This window comes from Maylandia zebra, linkage group LG3 (assembly GCF_041146795.1).
Source record: "Maylandia zebra isolate NMK-2024a linkage group LG3, Mzebra_GT3a, whole genome shotgun sequence".
NCBI classification, from domain to species: domain Eukaryota; kingdom Metazoa; phylum Chordata; class Actinopteri; order Cichliformes; family Cichlidae; genus Maylandia; species Maylandia zebra.
This window is the reverse complement of record NC_135169.1, coordinates 22,259,978-22,280,963: the sequence shown is the minus strand read 5'-3', so window position 1 is coordinate 22,280,963 and position 20,986 is coordinate 22,259,978. Positions and strand designations below refer to the sequence as shown.

Below are 20,986 nucleotides of genomic sequence, written 5' to 3'. Positions count from 1 at the left end.
ACCACTCGTCACGGATGTAAACACAGACCCCGCCACCTCGGGTCTTGCCTCCGTCTACGAGAGCCCTGTCGGCTCGGTAGCATGCTAGCTGCTCCAGTTGTATGGCCGAGTCCGGAATGTTGTCATTAAGCCATGTCTCGGTGAAAACTAGCACACAACAGTCACTTACTTTGCGATTCGCTGATCTCAGAAGTCGTATGTTGTCCATTTTATTGTCCAGAGATCGTACGTTGGCTAAGAGGATCGATGGTATGGCTGGGCGAGTTGGCTTAGCCTCAAGCCTGACTTGTCCTAGCGCACCGCTTTCGACACCTCCTTGCCCGGGGAGGGTTAGCAGGCGAGTCCGGTGAGTTGCTAGGCCAGCTAGCAGGCTGTCGCAGAAATCCTATCTCCCTTAGCATCTCAACGTTAGTGTTCAAAACTTGGCAAATCTTGCTTCTCTGAATGTGTAAGAGAGCCTGACGACTGTACACATATTCCGACGTGGACTGGCGAGAAACACTTGCAGAAAGACACTTACTTGACGAACAAAACATCGCATTTTCAGGAGAGCGTGAGGTCGCTGCGTTTACACGCGCCGCCATAAATGTGGATTTTCTGCTTCAGAAGATAAAGGTCAGTTTTGCGATTTATGAAGTTTGCCCTTTAATCTGGATTTTGGCTCAGCTTCCAGCTACACTGTGACATAACTATGGCAATGATGAGATACAGATCTCCAGTGAAGGTGTCACCATGATGAGCAAAGCAAGGCTTCATGAAAGATTTGAAGTGTTTGTGCCCCTCCCTTCCTTTCCTCCCCATCTCCAGCTGCCTCCCCCTTCCCGCTCCACCACAACCACCCACACATGCAGGACCTTGGAGTAGGGGTATGTCACCAGGGTGCAGAGGAGGCTACCCCCCTCTGTCCCCTTCTGGCTGCCTCTGCCTCAATTTTATCCCACAACCTAGACATTCACATTACTCACACTCTCATTACACATACATATAGGATCTTGGGGGTGGGCACGATACATGGAATCCAAATTACCATCAGGGTGTACACCTCACCCCTGGCGTCGTTGCCCACCTCTCAATTTTAAATACACGTAGACATTGAGGGCTAGCAGGAGGGACCATGCGCTTACCTGCTGCTCTCTGGCAGGTAGCTCCATGCCCTCCTGGGTTTTAAATGCACCTTAGAACACACATGCATCAACACCACAATGAGCGGGTGGAGGGAGGTTTGGAGTCTTCTCTCACCCCCATTCTCTGCGGCCTGCTGGAGCGGGGGGGCTAGGAGGAGGAGTTGGCCGTCCGACTGCGGTCTGGGGTGTGGGGCCTCCCTGCTGCTGCGGAGTCGGGGCGGTCTGCCTCCCCCCACCGCAGGGAAAAGGGTAACACCACCTGGGTCTGGGTGTAGTTCCCCCCTCCAGGGGCAAGGGTACCTAGACCTGGTTCGTAGAGTACGCTTGGGGAGTGTGATCGTGTGTACAGCGTCTCTTCATGTCTGTCTCCACGTTGGTGTGGAGTAAGTGCATATGAGAGCATGAGGGTGGGGATGGATGTTTGTATCTGTGTGTGCCTGTATTTCTGTGTCTATATGTCAGGTTGGGTGTCAGGCGCCACCTCTCTGGGGACATCTTAGGCCCTCCAAGGTTTGGAGGCCTTTCTCCCCCCACCACCACTTCCCCTGCCAGTGGCAGACTCCCTCAGACATCGTTGGTGGTTCTTTGTGTCTGGGGATGGGCGTCCGGGTACACACCGGCTCACTCCTTGGCGGCCGCTTATCGGGGCCTGGAGCCTGGGGCTCGCTCGGGCCACTTCGGAGGTGGGGTGCCCCCGGCCTCTCGGCCTGGGGCTCGGTCACTCAGGCACAGCTGGCTGCCGGCGGAGCTCACGGGCGCGTCACTGAAACTCCCCCTGGCTTCTGCTCCGCGGCTGCTGAGTGAGCCCTCATCTGGGACTCTCCTCAGCGCTTACTGGGACAGTGGCGCGGCTGCCCCTCTGTTGGTCTTCCTTGGTCTCTTGTGTTCTGGGGGCCTCTGGATGTCTGGAGTTTTGATCTCCTCCATACCTGCTTCATGCCCTGGAGGATGGGGCTGTGGCCCCCCCACACCCTCTAGCAGATCATTACATGAAGGAACCTTTTAAAAAAAAAAAAAAACAAGCGCGTCCATGCTCACAGGTGTACACACGGGTGATCACACCCACAAACTACACCCTTTTTGGCTCCTACCTCAAAGCACACTGTGTTCTGTTGATCTTATGTGCTGCACAATAATGTTTAATATTTAGTATTTACTGTCATATTCCCATATATCATTGTGATGTTGTTTATTCTATTACTCTTGTTCTCTTCTGCTTGTTTTCTTTTTTCTTTCTCAGCAGGTGATCCAGGTGATCGATATATGCATTTTTTTTTCTCTTTTTTTTTTCTGCCTGTTCTGTTGGTTTATGTTTTTTGCCCTTCTCCCCCGTCCCTCTTCTCAGCTGTTTCTCTTTCCCTCTTTCTTTCTCCCCTTCTTTCCCCCAGTCAAGTCTGTCTCGTATTCAGTAAGTGAAAATAAAATAAACAATAAAAGGTGAATCAAATGGACCATTACGGCAAGGCTGGGATGGTCAATTTGGTAAAGTAAATCACAACAATTCTGATGGCAAAAGAGCCAAACGGGACAGGCAAAAAAAAAACAAAAAAAAAACAAAAAAACAAAAAAACATTTTAGCGTTTTAAAGAGAGAGATTAGACATGATATTATGATGAAATTCTATCATTTCCTGTACTTTCCCAGATTACTTCAGTTCAGTATGGTTTATGGAACAGTAGTGATGTTTAATACCAAGTAACATTCAGACAGGTATTGGCAATACTGATCTGATATTTTTGTATCAGTATGCACTACAATTTCAACAAATGAGACTTTGTCTTTATTCCCGTCATTTAAACACAGACACAAAAACCTAGACATAAGTCACTTTCCAAAATTCAGCACCAGTGCTACACGCAGCCAACAGCTCCACATTTCATTTGTACCTGGATAGATAGTGCCTGCCTGCAGCACCAAAGGACTCCGCGAGCTATGTTTGTCTCGCCCCAGCAGCACCTGTCCCTCTCCTCCTCTTCAGTTTGCCTCATCATAAACTCATCATCATATTCTGTGTTATAATTTACTTTTGTTTCTGTTTGACAAGGTTTGCAGTCTACAATTGTTAAGCTACATTTGTCACAAACCGCGTCTCGGCTGTTAGTGGAGCTGAAATAGCTCCACACATGACTCCACTCATCAACTGAGTGAGCGAGCACAAGTGACCTGTGACGCATTTACACAGCTGTATTTCGCAGATCACTATGACAGGCGGAAGAAGAAGTAGTTCTTACCAATCATTTAGACAATCCTTGTAATACAGCTACTGTGTTCCTGTTACTCATAAAGTACAAATTTACCACAAAGTGCCAAAATATATATTTTTATGAGAATCGATTCTAAAACATAAATATCTGGTATCGGAGTAATTGATATTTTGTATTATATTTATATTTAGTATTGATCCGCACTCCACTAGTTTATGGCAGTGGCGTTCTTTCAGGGCATGCAAGGCAAGCAGTGCTTGTCTAGTGAAATCAAAAGCAGACATTAATTAAAGCAAATTAAACCATCTTGTTTCACTACACATAGCATTCTGTCATTAAATTTCTCTCATGGCTGTTTGCATTCATGCATTACTGCCATCTTGTGACCACAGATGGTTATTGTTACTAGAAACAGAATTATTTCTGCGTGGTAAGAGTATGGAGTAGGCGTTCTCATGAAAGTGTCCATGGCTGGTTGACGACGGCTGGAATTTCTCAAGCTTAGAGCCAGCAGCTTACAGTTCTTTGTTTGGGCTTGTGCACTGGGGATAAACCTCTGGTCTGATGATTAGCATGCAGGGCCAACTGCTGCTGGCTTTGCATCTACTGATCTGAGCTGTGTTTAGCGACAAAACAGAGCTGGAATTGGCAAGTAGATGGAAACTCTATTATCATGATAAAAGATGAGCTTTCTCTTACTAACCACTTTGGTCAACATATCCAACATGTAAGAAAGTTTGAATCAATCATTCAGAACATTATAATGAAAACTATGATGATGGCGAGGGGAACTAATGCTCTGTTTGGCTTAATAAAACCACCAGGTGAATAGGTGCAGGTTCCCCCAGCATTTCATTACTTTATGTAGAATTTCAGATTAACTTGTCTGAGGAATCACTTGGTTTACCAAATTTACAAAGTTCAGCTGGTTTGCTAATACACCACCTTCGTTTTTCATTCAGTTTTTTCCCCACTATAGATATTGACAGCTATGTCACACAGTGCTCAAGCGATGAGCACTGTGCACTGAACAGAATATGAATTATTTAAAACAAGCTCAATGCTCAGCAATAGTAATGCTAGTAATACTGTAGGAATACAGTAACACAGTAAACCATATAACACCAATGTGGAACGTTTTTCTGCAGGAGAAGTACTTTCATTTCATTATCTTACATAATGTTTGCCAGTAATACAGTTCTGAAGTATGTATAGAAGTATGTATATGTAGAATATGGCATGTGTAGTCAAGTATTTTTATAGTGTTCTGTTGTTTGTTTTGCTTAAGTATTGCTTACAGTTCTATAGAGTGCAGAGACATGAAGGGGGGGTTACATCCGCTAATTTTCTGTACATGCTACTGGTTTATGGTATATAAGTATTTACTTTCAACTTAAGTGGTTAAATGCTGCAATTCGGGCATGTTAAAGCAATGGATAACATATACCACATGGATGCAGCAAGCTTTGGCAGCTGTGATGTTTTTTTGTTTTTTTAATTACATTATGTTATTATGTAGTTTGATTAGCGAGCTGAAGTCATAAAATACATGTAAGCTAAATAGTGCTAACTAACAGACTCATAAAATTATAGAGTTCCACTGTGTAATTTGTATCACACATCGAGCCATGTTCTTGGTGAGACAGTTTTTATTAGCATGCTTCAAATTGCACCAAACTTGGTGGAGAGGTGAAGTTTAGTGATGATAATGAGCAAGTAACTAATTATCATCAGTAGTTGTTTTAGCAGATCACAAACAAGTACTGGTGATGGTTTAATTAAGATTGCACGCTAATGCTGTAAAGTTGGATGTCTATTGCACTTTTGCTTTTTTTATTCACCTCTCGCTCTTGTGTGGAAATTATTGGTTTGGAACATTTAGGCAATTTCTAAATTTAGCATCACAATACATGTAACATGTGCAACATTTCCCCAAAATTGTTTTGTCACTGCTTCCCAAAGTGCAAGAATCCAGTATGACAAGATAATGTACTCACGTTGAATTGTGTCATTTCAGCCTCACAAAACTACCCTGTTAGATATATGAGAAAAACTGATGCGAGCTGTCAAACACAGAGACTCTTAACATCCTGTAAGGGGAAATTCTTGGTGGAAACAGAGTTCTGGTCACACTTTTTGCTTCATCTCAACTTGAAAAGTTTTGGCTGACGGCAGTTTGAAACCCGAAATAGACGTGGAGCTCTTAGCTGAAACAGATGCACATGTTGTGAGACAAAAAGAAGAAGAAAGGAAAAAAAAAATAATGAAGTGTTTGTGCTTGTATTGACGATTCAAAACAATCTGAAACCATCTCCACAGTGGCACCTGCTGGACAATTTGGCTATTGTCATCTCTTGATCATATTCTCTGAAATGGTGACACAGACAAGTTCTGCACAACTCCAAACAAAACCACTTATCATACCAGACCATCCATAACTCTGATCATCACATTTTGGAGAAATCCTCAAAGAAACAAGGCACCTTGCCTTTTATTGGATAGTAATAGTGAAAATGAAGAGTAAAGTGCAGAGGAAGAGGGAGACGGGGAAGACATGCAGCAAAGGGCCGCAGGTTGGACTCGAACTCAATTCGCTGTTTTCCACTGAGCTAAACTGGCCCCCGTGTTTGGTTGACTTTTAGGTTTTCTAGCACTTCTAGTTTTACTAAACTGAAAAGTAACTGAAAACGGCTAAATCACCAAAACACACACTTCACAGAGGAGGAGCAAGCAGCCACCAGACAAAGCTCACCAAGGTGGGAGAGTTGACAGGACACACCCACACAAGGTCATTAAAAATTCCCCTCTCGCCCCTGCGGGCGGTCTATCGTTTAAGGTCCTCTACCAGAGGCCTGGGAGCTTGAGGGTCCTGCGCAGTATCTTAGCTGTTCCTAGGGCTGTGCTCTTCTAGAAAGATCTCAGATGTTGATCCTGGGATCTGCTGGAGCCACTCGTCTAGCTTGGGAGTCACTGCACAAAGCACTCTGATTACCACTGGGACCACTGTTATTTTCACCCTCCACATCTTCTCTGAGCCCTTGGTATTTCTCCAGCTTTTCGTGTTCCTTCTTCCTGATGTTGCTGTCATTCAGAAGTCCCACAGGATCTTAGCTCGGTCATTCTCAACTACCTTCAACTCTCCCAGTTTGACTTCCAGGCCACACTCAGCACAGATGTTTCTGTATACTAAGCCGGTCACTTGGTTATGGCGTACCGTGTAGATGCCTGCTAGCACCTTGCACCCTGCTGTTATGTGCTGCATTTGTCATGAACAGGCTGTGTGCTGGCATTGGAGGACCCAAATGCAGACTTTGGCTACCTTCACACTGCAGGGGAAAGCGCATCAAATCTGACTTTTTTGACCCTATGCGACCCATATCCGATCATGGTATGACAGTGTGAACAGCACAAATCCAATATTTTCAAATCCGACCCAGGTCACTTTCGTATGTGGTACTGAATTTGATACATATCTAATGTTTTAGAAAGCGACTGCTGTTTGAATGGCCATGTCACCTTAAATCCATCTTCTACTTCACTGACACAAGACAGACGCCAATTATCAGCGCCGGAGAAGAGCCCGAGAAGACATCGTGAACGCTTCCTGGCCATCCCGTGTAGATGTCAGTGAAACTGTTGGGAAGACAATGTTGGAGAAACATGAACATTTTATTTGTACTGTATAATCTGCAGATTCTGACAGAAATCTGCAACTATCCTTTGAAGCACTGCTCCTCTAAAACAGCAATAAGGATAATTATTAGGCCATATGTAAATAACAAAATAACTTTAAAACTTAAAGAAAAATTGGGAAACGTAAAGTCCGAAACAAGTCTTTATATTAAGGGCCATCATTCAAACAATACTGTTTGGTCTGAGTCTAAACAGAGCGCGTTGTTTTATTTGTAGTGTGAACAAGCAGACAAAGAAATCGGATTTGATCAAAAAATCGGAATTAAACATTAAGACCTGCAGTGTGAACGTAGCCTAACAGAGGCGAAGAGTAAACAAAAAAACCCCACAGCTTTATTTGCTGGATGAGAGCTACACTAGGAAATAATATAACCTAACACACAGCAAGGGAAACATGGGGCTTAAATATACTGAGGGATAATGAGGGAATGAGACACTGGAGGAGAGCACAGCTGGGAGAAATGAAACGTGACGGGACCAAGGGGAGGCAAAACTTGAAACACTGGCATGAGACAAGGGAACGTCAAAGTAAAACAGGAAGTATAACACAAAGATGTGGACTTGACATTGAACAAAGGGAACACGGAGCACAGAGACAGGAGTGAAAGAAGACATGACTGATTGGGGAACAAGATAATAAACATGAAGACTGAACTAAACCTACCTAACTGAGAACTGTTTCAGGCAAAACCCAGCAGACTACTGTGTTTATACCAAGGAGGCAGGACATGGCAAGGTGATCACCTGGGTGGATAATTGCAGCTGGCAATGAAAAGGTAATGAAGGATGTGAAAGAAATGCTTTCAGTCCGATTTAAAATGAAAGACTTGGGCAGACTTCAGCATTTTCTGGGTATTGATTTCACTCAGTCTGAGGGATGTATAACAATGTCACAAGAAACATATGTCAATAAGATACTGATGAGGTTTAACATGCAGAACTGTAAACCCAGAGTAACTCCCTGTGATCAAAGGTGAGAGATGTGAGGACGTATAGAGAGGCTGTAGGCAGTCTTATATACCTCACATCAGGTACCCGTCCCACCTGTCAGTATATTTGTATTTGTATCTATTATTGCTCTTAATTGGTTCTGTGAAGCACTTTGGCATACCTCTGGTTTTTAAATGTGCTATATAAATAAAGTTTTATTGTATTGTGTTGTAGAGCACAAACTAAGTATTTAAATCAGAATAAAAACAAAATGCTGAAGTATCCATTTTTAAACTAATTTTAAAACCAGCATTTATTTATTGTTTCACATTTTTAAATGCCAACATCAAGCCATGTGACAAAATATTTCAAAATATATCTAAAAATTCACAATACATTTAAGCTTCATGTGTAACAATTAAAGCTCTCAAAGTGCGGCCCTACAGGCTGATGGTGGCCCTCGACTGTAACCAGAGACATTTCATTGATCAACAGTTCAAGTTAAACTGTGACTCAGTGCAGAACAACATTTCTATTTAACCTCTTCCGTTGCAGCAGTCAGGGCAGTGTCGACCTTCCTCACAGTGTCAGAAAGCTGCTGTCAGCTCACACCTTACTGATGGCTGACTGCAAAACTACAAACCAAAGCGAAAATGAAAAATCAGCAACATAAACCAATATCATGTGAACACACACATTTAAAACACTAATAGTTACTGAGTTTTTGTGAGTTTTTTTCTTCCTGTGACGCTTTTAATCACATGCTGGCACCTTTAACAAAATCCTTTCTCAGCATAACCCATTTTTTAGTTCGTCTCACACAAAGAGAAATTTGTTTGACTCTTTCTGCTCTTTGGCCTGAACAGTTATTCTGACAAAGAGAAGCATCAGCGTTTGCAGTGGATTAGATGCAGTGAAATAAAAGGGTAAGTGTGCTGTCGCAAAAGGCAGGCTTCACAACACCCACTGCCAAATTCAAACATACAAAGGTCTCAAAGTGCATTAAATACTATCCCTAGCTTTCGTTTTTGAAATAATTTTGTGCTTCACGAACTTGGTGCAAAGCTGGATTATTCAAAATGAGGTGTCAGCCAGGGGCAGGGATAGCTCAGTAGGTAAAGTGATCGGAAGGTCGGCGGATCGAATCCACTTAACGGCTACCCTGAGGTACCCCTGAGCAAGGTACCGTCCCTACACACTGCTCCCCGGGCGCCTGCTTAGTGGGCTGCCCACTGCTTCACTGAGTGAATGGGTCAAATGCAGAGAAAAACAAGTAATTTCCCCATGGGGATCAATAAAGTATCCATTATTATTATTATACCTATGACAAGCTATGACACATTCTTTATTTATTTCTAACTACCGAGTTAGAATAAAGAACACAAACACAACAGCACTACATTATTGAGCTTCATACCCCTGAACATTTTTACAATTTCATGCCCCAACTTGGATTAAAAACATGGTTTTGAACCACGATTATTCACACACGTGTCCCTGATGAATGACTGCTCAGATTTTTTCAACACTTTCAATGTGGGGTGCATGGGTACACATTTGGGGTGCTGTAAACTGCACACAGATGATACCAACGCTTTGGCCTGTTATGAGCCCTTTAGTATTGCCACCATGTTCCCTCTAATTTTTCATGTGTCTGAGCGAACACACAAACTCCCTGAGCGGTCCCGTGGACCACTGTGAGCAACAGCAGACGTGTGACTGTGGTCACGCCAGCAGTGAATCCATCCAAGTTACATGGTTTATTAAAATAATCAAATTACAGCATTTACATTTATGTTAGACTACTTTTAATTAACTGCTTTAGCCCACTTACAATGAAAATTTGAAAAAAAAAAAAATTGTTCATGACCTGTGCAGTATGTTAACACTATTGGAAGTAAAAATAACTTGAACTCCAATTTTCAAAACACAACTTTCTTTTTTTTTTTTTTATAAAGCTCTGACTTGTATTATGAGTCTGTGGTGTGGTTGAGAGTCCTGTAACTCTCTGTCTGCAAATACAGTTTATAATGACCAATGTTGGGCAATTAATTACATAGTTACTTCTTCAAAAAAGTTATTGAGTTTTGCAAACAACAACGTTTTTTGCAGCTGTTTATCAAAAAATGCAGCCAAGGCATTTTTTAAATAAACATTTCAAACTATTTACAGAACAATCCGGTGTTCTGCATCAAATTTGATGCCACACAAATTATTTGTGCCACTCCAAAACAACACACTAACTTTAGACTCCAAACAAACGTCGCAAATCTCTCATATCTCAAAACACCGCTGTCACTTCTAAAACCTCCCCTTCCTAAACAACTAAATGCCATGTTGCCATATCATTTTTTTGATTGGTCGACATAGTACATTTTTCCAACAATAAGAAAGGGTGGGGTTATTTTTGGTTTTGGTTTTGCAGGCGGAGAGAGAGCTTTCCTTATAAAACGCAGTTTTTACCGTTTCTTCCTGCAGTAAATATAAATACAATCAATGGCAGTATTCAGGAAAACAAAGAAACAAACATTGCATATATATATATTATAACTGCTCCTGAAGGTTTTTCATGTTCGAAGTAGAATAAAGGGCCATGCTCCAACTGATGTTCAGCCAGTATTTTAATCTTCTTTTCACCAGCAAACACCGTGAAAAACTATGGTGAAATGATCAATGAAAAACACGGATATTACATCAGCAGAACAAAAATTACAACTCAAATAAAACATACACACGAAGTAAATGCACCAACATACCGTGTGCGCCTTTCTACTGAACATTTATGAGCAATTGTAGTCCATATCTTCTATATTTCCACCCTTTACACAGGCCAGCATTCTCTTTCTGGCTCGAGCCTTCAGTCTCTGGTGACACGTGCGCTTAATTGAGCCTCACCCCAAAGCATGCGCACCACAAAGCGCCACACTCAGGCCCACCAGTAGGTGGCAACAACACAACATGAATCCAGATTAAACACCAAATTTTGAACATTGCAATCACATAATAATTGCATTCCAATGCGACAGCTACATATATATATATTTTTATCATAACTCTGGTTTCACATGCCTATCAACACAATTTAAAAACTGTTATAAAGTCCACACATCAAGTGTACTTGACTCTGCTGTGTGCTGTGTAAATGTGACTTTTGAGCTGGGTGAAATCCGTGAAGCAGAAATAATATATTGCATTGCTAATCATCGGTTGTGGCCAATCAAATTGTATGGTCCGACTATAAATAGTAGCTGCTATTTTGATTCATTTATTTATTTATTTATATTTATTTTTAGTTGATTAAGGCTGTTCGTACTACTGGTATGTTTGTGGAGTCGGATTAACCACAGAGGAGTATTTGATTTCCCGTTTCGGGTCTATTAATAAGTTGTGTTTTTACTCTGAAGGCCTAAAGTAGAGGTGACTGGGTGCCCTGGTGGTGGGATATTCCGTGGTTCGTGATTATTTATGCATTCGCCCACTGGTAATCCAGGCTCTGAATCAGTTAACAGTACACGTGCAAATACATGATTGCATCTTCTGATGTCTGTTTTAAATAGCTGTCAATAAATTCGTTATTTTACTCCCAATCACGGCTCTGGCTCAAGTGTTACAAACCTTAGAAACTATGTAAATGAACAGGAAGGCACTAACTATAGTTATATAGTTCATTTGCATAGTACATAGTATCTATAGATACTGTCTGTGTGAAACTCCCAGGTTGGCGTAGTCGGGTTTCCCCTGTGACTGTAAAGCTTTAAGCTCCCGATCGCCACAACACCATATTTGTGTTTGCAGAATCTGATGGATTCTGGTCAGCTGTACATAGATAATCCTGACAATATACAGTAAACCCGAGTCTTAAAAAAAACGGAATTAACTGAATTTGAATAAATAATAAACAAATTTATTCACCTGTGTTTGAGCTTCAGGCATGGCACCATGCCCCTCCCATGTTTTAAATGTACGTTAGAATAGCATGCATCGTCTTGATGCATTCTCAATCATCCAGGAAAGTAAATCTCCAAAAGTTGATTCTGTTCATCTGGACGTAGCGTTTTGTGGGAGAAACGTTTCGTCACTCATCCAAGTGACTTTATCAGTCTCAGCTAACTGCAGGTTTCCAATCTTATAAACAGTACATTTGCATAATGACTGAAACCAGCCCACTGAAGGAACAATGGGCTGGGAGGTCAGTTCCTTAATCATAATTATGCAAATTCTCATGACCATTGATCAACACCACTGACCAAAACCCACTGATCAAAGACCACTGATCAGTGCATGGATCAACACAATAAGTGAGCGGGAGGAGTGAGGCGTGGGGTCTTCACACACCCCCGTTCTCTGTTCGCCATCTGGGGCAGGGGCTAGCCGTTTGGTCGGTGTCTGGGCTAGTGGGCTGACAAGACTGACACACTTTGTACAGTTACATCATAGTCACTGGTTACAACACATAGTGCCCCTCCCCTGCGACCCACGCACACACACACACAGCAGCACTAACGAGGTAAAGTCCCTTCGCATGGTGGTAAAACAGGAAACGTAAAATACAGCTTTATCGGTTTGTTTGTTCTGTCTCCAAACAGAAACCGTGAAAAGCAACAAAGCAGCATTATTAGACATGAAACCTATGACAGAAATATAGGCTACTCATGTGACTCCTCAAACAACTTACAGGTTTCTAAGACAAACCAAGATTATTATTATTAGTAGTAGTATTAGTATTATTGTATTGTATATTATTTATTGCTAGTTTCGTTTCGTTTTTGTATGGTCTGGCATAAGCATTTCACTGCATGTCGCACTATGTATGATTGTCTATGTGACAAATACAAATTGAATAAAATTTTAACTTTTAGATTTGATCTAAAATGGACCAGGAGAACAAGTTGATTTGAATAATGTGTTCATTAGTTTGTTCTGTTGCGGTGCATCATAAAGGTGAGCTGTAAATGTAGCACATAAAACACTTTTCAAAAAATAAAGAATTATTTAAAATATTGTCAAACTCTGTTGCAGATTGTTCAGTTAATATATTTAAAACAGATGACGTTCATCACGCTGTACAGATCGTGTTTGATTGTGTGTGTTGGGCATTTTGCACACTTTTGTCACAAATATAAACATTTTTTAAGGAAACAACGACGAAAAGTTTTCATGAGACGGTTGCTTTACTTGCAAAAGATAACAGTGCATATTTGCATGTACACATATGGATGTCTTACAATTTTTCTACAATGTTTTCATCTTATCTATATTGTTTTTATTATATTATCCCTCTGTCCAGCACTTTGAACGACACTTGATGTCTTTTAACTGTGCTATAAAGATGACTTGACTTGACAATAGAGAAACGAGGAAGCGGTGTCCTTTGCGTCATTCTATTCTCATCCATAACCCGCGTATTGGGCCAAAGCCTAGCATAGCCTGTAACGTTATTATGAAGGACACATTTTATGAGTGAACTTGAGTTTAAGTGACTAACAGGTTTCTTTGAAAAATACTTTAATAAATATAAATTTCGTAACTGAAGTCAGTGAATTCCATGTTGATGCCAACTGTAATTTCAGGAATAGAAACAGCATGAAGATTGAAGTGTGAGCATAAGATTCAATTTTAAAGACACTACTAACAATAAGAATAAAGGAGCGAGCTCTTGGTGTGAGTGAGTGAGGTGGCTCTGAAAAGAGCCGTTGTTGGTAGGAGAGCGTGCAGCTTAAGCTCTCTCTCCACGGATGCGGCGAGCCAGCTGGATGTAGCGAACAGAGGAGACTCGCTGCTCTTAAAGTGTGTGACTGGCTGTGACACGGTGCCGCTCCGTGATTGGTGACGGGCTCCATGTGGAGCATCGCCCCGCCTCGGTGTGTGCTGCTCATTGGAGAAAAGTGCATTGAATTTGCGCGCTGCCGCAAGCCTCTCTGCGATTGGTGCGTGACGAATCCGCCCGCGCTCTGCGGAAATATAAGCGAGGCTTTGAGCGGATCGGGCCACATTTTCTCTTACTCTCGATGCTACGAAGAAAAACCAAAATGAGTGGACGCGGCAAGACTCGGGACTCATCAACAGAAAGTCCGGGCATGACTCCTGTGTTGCTGCTGGCAGTGTGTTTTCTCGGTGCGTGTGCCCTTTCACCTGTGGAGGACACAAACAGGCAGGAGCAGCTCCTCCTCAGGTCCCTGGGGCTCTCTGAGAGGCCGAGGCCTGCAGGGAGCCTCCAGCCCCGGCGCCATGTCCCCTCCGCTCTCTGGAGGATGTTCCGGAGGGCCGAGAATCTCCAGGCTCTGGAGAGCCAACCCTGCACGGTGTCAGAGTATGGAGTCCGTGGCAACATTGTCAGATACATCCAAGACCAAGGCAGGATGGTGTCTGGCTGGAGCAGCAGCTGTCAGGCTTGCCTGGAGAAGCATCTTTTCTTCAACATGTCCATCCTGCAGCCTGTGGAGATGCTATCTCTGGCTCAGCTGGAAATCAAGCTCCACTGGAAGCCCCTCAGTCCCGTGCAGCTGCTGCAAGGGTCCCAGGCCATTAGTGCCTCTCTTTATAAAGTGATCCGATCGACTTTGAAGGGAACTAATCCTAAGGCGAACCGCAGACTCCTGCTGTCCCAGTCGGTCCAGCTGCAGCCCGAGTCCACCTCCATCACCATGGATCTCACAGCGGTGGCAGAGAGCTGGTGCAAACCGGGGTCTAACTACGGCTTAATTTTAGAGTTGCTCTCTCTCGGACCACACCCGGAAGAGTTCTTTCTGTTTTACCCCGGTAACTCCCTCCCACTGGAACAAGACTTCACCTTCCCGTTGGTTCAGGCCTCACTAGTGGCTGTGTCCCTCAACCCAAATCGGTGTCGGTCCAGACAGAGGAGAAGCGCCATCCACATCCCCGTGACACCCAGCAATGTGTGTAAAGCTCGTCGCCTCTACATCAGTTTTAAAGATGTCGGCTGGCAGGACTGGGTAATCGCCCCGCAGGGCTTCATGGCCAACTACTGCCACGGGGAGTGTCCGTTCCCGCTCAGTGAGAGCCTGAACGGCACCAACCATGCCATCCTGCAGACCCTGGTGCATTCCTTGGATCCAGAGAACACGCCACAGCCCTGCTGCGTCCCCATCCGTCTCTCCTCGATCTCCATGCTCTACTATGACAACAATGACAATGTGGTGCTTCAGCATTACCAGGACATGGTGGTGGATGAATGCGGGTGTCGCTGAAGATGCTGGACGCTTCTGATTGGCCTCCGGTCACCAGATATTATCCTCTGATTCATTCAGCTGCTTTATCCAGTGATGCGAGTCTAGAATTGTTGTTACTACAATTTTTTTTTTTAAAGTGATTGTTTTCCAATATGTAATGGAATATGCTTGCAGACAGTAATTTTTAAAGAATTTAACCTATTTGCTCTTATTGAAAGCTTTTGTTTGTCTTTTGTTTGAAGTCTAATGAAATAAAATTAGGAATTTAGTGTTTTTCAGTTTTAACAATGGCTTAAGTGGTCTGTTACACATCACTTGCAATACTGGGCGGCATCGATCCAATAGCATTTTCTGAGTCCAAGACCTAAAAGTGAGTTAAGTTTTGTTAACAAAAAGCAGATTTTAAGAACTATTTTGCTTTTAATTAGAAAAAAAAAAAAAAAAGCAATACTCGGGGCTCGATGGCAGCGAGGAGGAGCGAGCCCGGGGAGCCGTGAAGGATGCTCCAGGGGCCGTACAGCAGCCTGGACCGGGACCGGCTCCTCATCCGGCTGCCGTTCAAAAGCTTCGCCGTGGGGACGGTTCTGCTGCCGGTGACCGGCTTCATCTTCATAGCCTGTATCTTCATCTCCCTCTGGTACCACTATGAGGACGCGACGTACACGCACTGTAAGGTGTCCAACTACCTCCCGTCCATCAGCGGTGTGCCGCAGCGCTACATCTGGCGCGGCTGCATCGAGCTCCACTCGGCGCGGCGGTACCTGGTGGCCTTTGCCTACTTCAGCTTCTACCGCAGCCGCTTCGCCAACAGGCTGCCGGAGCTGCTGCTGAGCGGGCTGGCGCTCCTCTGCAGCCTCGCCGAGAACACCGGCCTGGTGATGCTCACGTACGTGTCGTCCACGGAAACCTACAGTGTTCATAAGTACGGGTTCATCACGTTCATAGGGAGCTCGCTGGTGCACATGCTCATTACGTGCTGGCTGTGGTACGTCATCAAGAGACACTACGTGAGCCCAGAGGAAGTGACATCATATCACTGGAAGCTGCGTCTCTTCCTGTTCAACATCAGCTGCTGTGTGATCGCCGCCTACTTCTTCAGACGCCACAACAAATACTGTGAAGCAGGAATCTACTCCCTGTTCGCCGCCTTCGAGTACCTGGTGGTCTTCTCCAACATGGCCTTCCACATGACAGCCTTCTGAGACTTCGGGAGCAAAGAGGTGACCGTGGCCACGCCGCCGGAGGACAAACGATACTGAGCAGGAGGGGGCGGGCAGATATAGATATAAGGATAATGAAAACTGCGACTTGCCACATTACTGTTTGCTAAGTACCACCCTAAATGAACATCTAATAATATACCTGTTAAAAAGGCCATATTTATACTCCAAGCTGTAAAATGTGTGATTATACATTTTGTTTATTTGCTAAAGGAACTGAAATTTTTGTCATTATCAAAGGTAAAGAGACAAAAGTGCAACAAGTTAAAATTTCAGTCATGTATTCCCATCAGATTCATGAAAGCCGTTGTAATTTGGGGTTTTCTGTGGGTTTCAATTAGTTCTTTGAAGTGTCCTTTTTCCAGGATCGATTATTGAGCATAATCAATCATATCAGACATACAGGATGTGCCTTTAATGGCTTAAAAAAACCCCACAAGAATTGGGTGCATGAGAATTTCTAACTCTGGTTGTTTTCCTTTTAAGCATAGTCCACACATTTTCATTAGGGTCGGGGAAGGTGATTCCTGAAGCTTGCCTTATCTATTCCAAAACCAGGTTTAGTTTTTGGATTGTTGTCCTGTCCAGCTCTTGATTTGAGAAAAAGTTGACGAATTTGGAGGTAGTCCTCCTCCTTTAATATTCTGCCAGTATTGCTGGAAGCAAAGTCAAAGTCAACTTTATTTGTCAATTCTGCCACATGTACAGGACATACAGAGAATAGAAATTTCGTTACTCTCAAACCCTAGATGAAATAGCAAATGAACATTTAAATATAAGAGAGTGATTAAAAAATGCAAATAAAATAATTAAAAAGTAAAAATTTAAATAAATACAATACAAATTAACAAGAAAGCTATGCAATATACAATATACAATATTCAGGTAAGGGTAAATGACATTGAGTGTAAACCAGGCAGAGTAGTGCAAATAGGCAAATAGTGCAAATGGAGATTTAGTAATGTACGGTAAGAGATAGTATAACAACAAAGTCTTATGAGGTAATGGCAGTCCAATGCTCCACAAAGTGACTGGTAACTGGTGCAGGCCAGTGAGTGAGTCAGAGAGTGTGTGTGTGTGTGTATGTGACAGAGTTCAGTTTTGATCACAGCTACTGGAAATTATATCAATAACTTTAACTCTACAGTAAACATGAAGCCAACAAATGTAAAAAAAAAAAAAAGAATTCCTTTTTTGTAAATGTATCAAAATTTGCGCTTAATTAGGTTAGTGGAACTTTGAATTTGAATATTAGTTGCGCAGTTAAGAAATAAACACTGACAGCAGCATGAACAGTTCTGTCAAGCATATGTGCTAACAAAAAAAAAAAAGATTTTATAATGTGAAAAGGGTCACTGAGGGGCCAGCCTTAATCAGAAACTATCCTGTTTATCCCGCTGGAGAGTGACTGAGAGGGCACTGAGTGATGCAGGTGAGAGACAGGCGTCACCCAGCCCCTAGACCGCACCTCTCTTATCTGCCTATGGAACGGAGGAGGAAGGAGTGACAAAGGCCAGGGCCTGAGCATGATAAGGAAGGGCCTTATGTCCTGCTTCAGCCCTGGCTTGCACCGTAGCCTCCAGTGCAAGAGGCCATCCAAGGGCCAGGTGTTGACCACTGTAATGATAACAGCAAATCCTTATTTGCCTAGTATCATGTTTTATGTTGTTAATACTCCTAGACTGTAGGGGGAGCTAGAGAGCAGAGCGAGTTACCTCGGAGTAGACTGTGATGGCGAAGCTTTGTTTACATGTGAACCACAGTTCGATAAAATACCTTCTCTTCAAGTAATGGTGTCATTCTTAAGAACCCACAACAACATAAAGAAACAAGACAACCACGACCAGAATAGCCTCCCAGATCATGTTTTTCCATTTACAGGTATGACTATGAGTGACGTCAGATATATAGAGAATGCTGGTGTGCATTTACATGCGGCCGCTTTGGAGCAGTGAATGAGAGGAAGAAAGGGAGAGAGAGAGCGAGAGAGAGAGAATGAGGGTCAGGTGAAGTTCAGGGCAGATTTTTTGCCAGTAGTCTCACACTGCAGGAAAGCCAAATTGCTTCCGGATCTAGGTATCCACCCCTGCATAGCTCAGTGTTCGTACCCTTCCCACCTCCTTGTTGTCATCCCTCTTTGGGAGTGACAGTGAAACTGGGAGTGACAGTGAGGCAGCCGTCGGAGGAAGGGGAGGGGGAGGAGAGGGAGAGGGCTCTCTCACCTGGTCATTCACGGGGGGATCCAAAACTTGAGAAGGATCCACCAAGGAAGGGAAATCCATGGTGTCAGAAAGTCGAGGTTGTTGGGAAGATTTAAGTATATTCACGTAGGACTTGGGGAATTTAAAGAAAGTGTGCCCTTTCGCACCACAGAGGGAGCACTCACTTTCGTTTTGGCAAATTTTAGCCTTGTGGCCCAACTCACCACATTTCCAACATTTGACAGTGGGGCATTCTCTCGCCTGGTGGTCTGGACCTTGGCAGATAAAGCACCTCACCAATTGGCCAGGATAAATAATCCTGCCATTATAGGGGCCCAACGAGATGGAATTCGGGATAGAGATTATATGTCCAGCTTCATCTCTACGCATCCAAACTTTGTATTTTCGGACTCCATACCAGAATCCGAATTTATCCACCGGCTTGACTGGGGGTTGAAGAATCTCGCAGTACCTTTTAAGATATAGCTCGATATCTTGGTCTGGAATCCTTCCAGTCCAGAATTTAACAACAAGAGTCACTACCTCTACCTGGAATGAAGACTCCACTTGCCAGTCTTTCCATTTCGGAAGTGATGCTTTGGAAAGAGAGATCTCTAAGAAGCGACGTAGAGGCGCCTCTTGGGTGAAACACAGCTCAAAATCCCACTTACTGGGCAGAGCAATGAAAGAGTATATGTCCTGCACATTCAGCCATGACGTTTGCAATATCAGCTCTTCAGCAACATAATCCCCGTTTCCGATGTACTTAAGTCTCACCTATAAATTGCTGCAGTTTGAAGCAAACGATAATGGGGCATGATTACATAACTAATAACCAATTACTCCTCCGGTCTTTCCGCGCCCACTCATTTTAACAAGTTCTTTTCTTCGTAGTCCTTTACCTCCCTTTCCTCTTCCACTCATTTTGGCTGTTCAGAAACGAATGTTTCTGAACCCCTACTGAGAGCTAAAAGCTGACACCGGACATCTTTTCCTTAACCAAAAAAAAAAAAAAAAAAAAAGCAAACAGACAGGATAACAATTTCTTATAAAACACTTTTTTCAATACACCCTGTGGATTATCGTTAGAATCATTGCAACCATTTCATTTTTATTATCACATTACTCATTTAATGAACTAGATCTGTAGTCTGAGATGTAGAGAACAGGAATACAGGACATGACCAGGGCTTTGCAAAGTGCAGTCACAGCAAATAGGGATAATTTAAAAAAAACAAAAAACAAAAAAACAAAACACAACACACCTAAAGCATGCAACACACAAATTTAAAAAGAATATATTAAATAATAAATCTGCATCAAATATTCCATGCATGTTGAAGCAAAGAAACCGTGCAAAAACATTGAAACCCATTTTGGACAGTCACTCCTTCCTGTGCTTAGTTTAAAGAAAACATTACTGCAAAGTACGGCTGTGAAAAAAACAGAAGAAATGTGAACGATATATCAAAATCTGTACAGTCTCTTCCCTCTTTCCTCCCATTCATTCTTTCATCTGTACTTTGGTTTTATTCTTGCTTCTGATCTTTTCTCATTCGTTGTCTTTATTCTGGCTCTCAGGTGATCGGTCTTGTTGCGTGGCATGGCACAGGGTGACAATGTCTGTAGGGAAGCAGTCTTTGAGTAGGATACCTCTGTCTCTCTGGCAATCCAGGTCTCCAATAAAGCCATACCAGTAGATCACAAGGCCTGGACCAAACCTGTTCCAGTAGCTCCAGAATTGTTCATTGAGATAGGTTTGATGGCTTTGATCATCTCCAAAAGAGGCTTTGCTCTCAATCCAGTGTACAATGTGTCCTTCCACAGCAACTGGAACCTCCAGGATGATATCAGGTGTTTTGTCATAGCCCATAGTTCTCAGATGGTTTTCATCCAGAAAGGAAAGGTTCTTCTCCTTCAGTTTTTCCCGGAGCAGCACTTCATGCTCATGGCCTATGGCGTGTTTGATGCAGTCTACCTGCGGTCCATAACAGCAGTCATTTATTGTGCATTGGTAGACATTACTGGCCAAAATTTGGTCTGGAATTAAAGATGGCTCCTTCAGCATGCTGTTGAGGACTGATTTAGATGGCATTCCACCATCCTGGCCCTGAAGGAACCTGTCCAGGATGATACGAGCCATCAGCGCAGGAGACAGATCCACCTCATTGGCCAATTCAAGCAGGACAGGAGCAGTAGGCTGTGCCTTGGCTTCACTCAGATACCTTTGGTAGTAGCTTTCAATAACATCCGGCACATGGTGTCTTGAGAATGTCCTTTTGGAGTAGATGCTCAGAAGAGTGGACTGCGAGTGACTTGGAAACTTGTCCTTCAGTATCTTCATGCATCGGCGTGTAGGTCTCAGTTTTTCAGTCCATCGCACTATCTCTTTATATTCTGCTCGGGACAGTCTCATCATGAGAA

At 43.2% G+C, this 20,986-nt stretch overlaps 3 pseudogenes; 2 read left to right on the top strand and 1 right to left on the bottom strand.

Moving 5' to 3' along the window:
- Nucleotides 1–13,896: 13,896 nt before the first annotated feature.
- LOC112431761 (protein DVR-1 pseudogene) lies at nucleotides 13,897–15,656 on the top strand (annotated as a pseudogene).
- Nucleotides 15,531–17,034, top strand: LOC112431762 (acyltransferase PGAP2 pseudogene; annotated as a pseudogene).
- Nucleotides 17,035–19,627: 2,593 nt separating this feature from the next.
- Nucleotides 19,628–20,981, bottom strand: LOC112431235 (CDAN1-interacting nuclease 1 pseudogene; annotated as a pseudogene).
- Nucleotides 20,982–20,986: the final 5 nt, after the last annotated feature.